A 2757-nucleotide genomic window follows, 5' to 3' on the forward strand; every position below is an offset into this window, starting at 1 on the left:
AACTGCAAGTGTCTGTTATATCTGGTAGGAATAGGGAGCAGAGTGGATGGTGGCTAGAGACACACTAAACGTCAGTCCTGGAATGACAGCCTAGGACCTGGGTCTCTAATCTAAGGGAGGAGGTAGATGGGGAAGATTTGAAGAAGAGGGCAATGACAGGACCCTAGTTTCAGGGACTTTCTTTGGCTTCTGAGTGGAGGACAGACTGTGGAAGTGAGGAAAATGGCAGGGAGCTGTGAGAGGATGTTCTTGCAGCCGTCTAGGTGGATGTTGCTGGTGGCTTATCAAGAGTAGCCATGGCTTCAGGATGTGTTTTGAACTAGAGCGGCTCACATTTTATGATGTAGAGAGTGGGGAGGTAGGATGGAAGCGAATCAGGAGTGGCCCCATGGTTTTGTTTGGAAGCATAGATGCTGCATCAGCTAAGATGGGGAAGTCAGCAGTATAAGGAATTTTCAGAGTGAGTATGAGGATTCAGTGTTTGTTCAGGTCATAGATGTCTCAGAGACTCCTGGTGGAGGAGTTCAGGTTGGAGATGTCCATACCATGGTGGCTGTTGTATGGACCACAGTGAAGCCATGGATTCAGTTTAGGTGGCAGCATCTCTAGGTTATGGTGGCAGTGCTGTTTGAAGATAGAAAATTGGAATGGGGCATGAGAACTGGGTCTCTTACTGGGTACCTGTGTGGTGAGGGAGGAATCACTAGACTAATGAGGGAATGGAGTGTTAGTGGGGATGAGAGTGTGTAAGACGGTGGGTATAGAAAGAAAGGCTTTGGAAGGAGAGGACATGATAGGGTTGCTGAGGGCGATAATTGGTTCAGGTTGGAGAGTTGCTAAGCATCAGTTGGGGTGGGGTGAGGATGGGAATTATATTAGCCTGTTTTCATATTGCTATAAAGAACTACCTGAGACTGGGTAATTGATGAAGAAAAAAGATTTAATTGACTCACAGTTCCTTTTTATTTTATTTTATTTTATTGAGACAGAGTCTCTCTCTGTCACCCAGGCTGGAGTGCAGTGGCATGATCTTGGCTCACTGAAACCTCCGCCTCCCGGATTCAAGTGATTCACCTGCCTCAGTGTCCTGAGAAGCTGGAACTACAGGCACACGCAACCATGCCCGGCTAATTTTTGTATTTTTGGTAGAGACAAAGTTTCACCTTGTTGTCCAGAATGGTCTTGATTTGATCCTGTGATCCACCCACACTGGCCTCCCAAAGTGCTGAGATTACAGGCGTGAGTCACCACACCCTGCCCACAGTTCTTCCTGCTTAACAGGAAGCATAACTGGAAGGCCTCTGGCGGAAGGTGAAGGGGAAGCAAGGCACATCTTCCCATGGTGGAGCAGGAGAGAGGGAGAGAATGAAGGGGGAAGAGCCTCACACTTTTAAACAACCAGATCTCGTCAGAACTTACTTTCATGAGAAAGGCAAGGGGAAAATACACCCTCATGATCCAGTCCCTTAACACCAGGTCCTTCCCCTGACACATGGGGTTAACAATTCAACCTGAGATTTTGGTGGGGACACAGAGCCAAACAAACCGTATCAGGAGTGGAGGTGTGGAGATCAGGGCAGCTGGGCTTGGAATGACGTTTTGGTGGAGAGCGATTTTCCTGACTGCTTATGGGACAGAGTATGCTGTGAGGCAGGAGACAGCTGAGAATACGTGAAGTCCTCACATGGTTTGGGCAGCTGACAGTAAAGTGAGAAACAGGGCCATGTGGGGAAACCTTCAAAGCAGGGCTTTGGGCTGCCCCTGGTGCCAGGGGACTTTAGTGTTCTGGGGCAGGACTGGGAGTGAATTGGATGCTGAGTGTATTTGCCGTGCACCATCTGGTTTCCATGTGCAGAGTGGCCCGTTAGGAGGTGAAGGAAATACCTATGGTGTGGGCTGGGAGGTTTCTGTGGAATTTACAGGAGTGTAGGAGTGAGAGATGTGATTGGAGTGCTATCCAAAGAGTGCTATGCAGGCAGGAGGAGTGTGAATGGATGGCCCCAGGCCCTGGCCCTGGTAGCTTAAGGGAAGGGGATGAGTCTGCATTTGGTTGTCTTGGGAGGCAAGATCTGAGTGACTCCATGGAAACCAGCTAGCAGAAGACGATGGATATCCCCATGGGAGGCCCACATCCTAGAGGGTACTTTTCTGCCTTGTCCTTCACCTGTTTTCTCTGTGTGCTGGACACAGTGGCCAATGGAAATGTGGAGAGAAAAGTCACTCTTGCCACCTGGATGTGTTGTCTCTTCCACATTAGGAGGGTGTGGAGACTGAGCAAGGAAAGGAGGTATAGGGGAGAGTGATGAGATCCTGGAGAGAGAGAAATATAGCAGTGATTATACGCATTAGGGTTTTTTTTTCTTTTTTTGACCGAGTCTTGCTCTGTCACCCAGGCTGATGTGCAGTGGCGCAATCTTGGCTCACTGCAACCTGTACCTCCTGTGTTCAAGCAGTTCTTCTGCCTCAGCCTCTCAAGTAGCTGGGACTACAGGCATGCGCCACCATGCCTGGCATATATATATATATATATATATATATATACATACACATACTTTTTAAATTTTATTTTTGTTATTTTAGTTTTTCATGGATCATAGGAAACAATATTTTTTTTTTTGAGAGATGGAGTCTTACTCTGTCACCAGGCTGAAGTGCAGTGGCACTATCTTAGCTCACGGCAACCTCCACCTGCAAAGTTCAAGCGATTTTCCTGCCTCAACCTCTGGAGTATCTGGGACTGCAGGCAGGCGCCACCAC

The 2757-nt window shown here is 48.2% G+C and overlaps 1 protein-coding gene across 2 annotated transcripts in view; it reads left to right on the forward strand.

Moving 5' to 3' along the window:
- The window catches only part of ZNF547 (zinc finger protein 547), a 16441-nt gene that overhangs the window by 3546 nt on the left and 10138 nt on the right, over window positions 1–2757 (forward strand). The gene's annotated exons all lie outside the window — the stretch shown is intronic.

The sequence above is a fragment of the Cebus imitator genome, unplaced genomic scaffold (assembly GCF_001604975.1).
Source record: "Cebus imitator isolate Cc_AM_T3 unplaced genomic scaffold, Cebus_imitator-1.0 Scaffold417, whole genome shotgun sequence".
Classification (NCBI taxonomy): Eukaryota; Metazoa; Chordata; class Mammalia; order Primates; family Cebidae; genus Cebus; species Cebus imitator.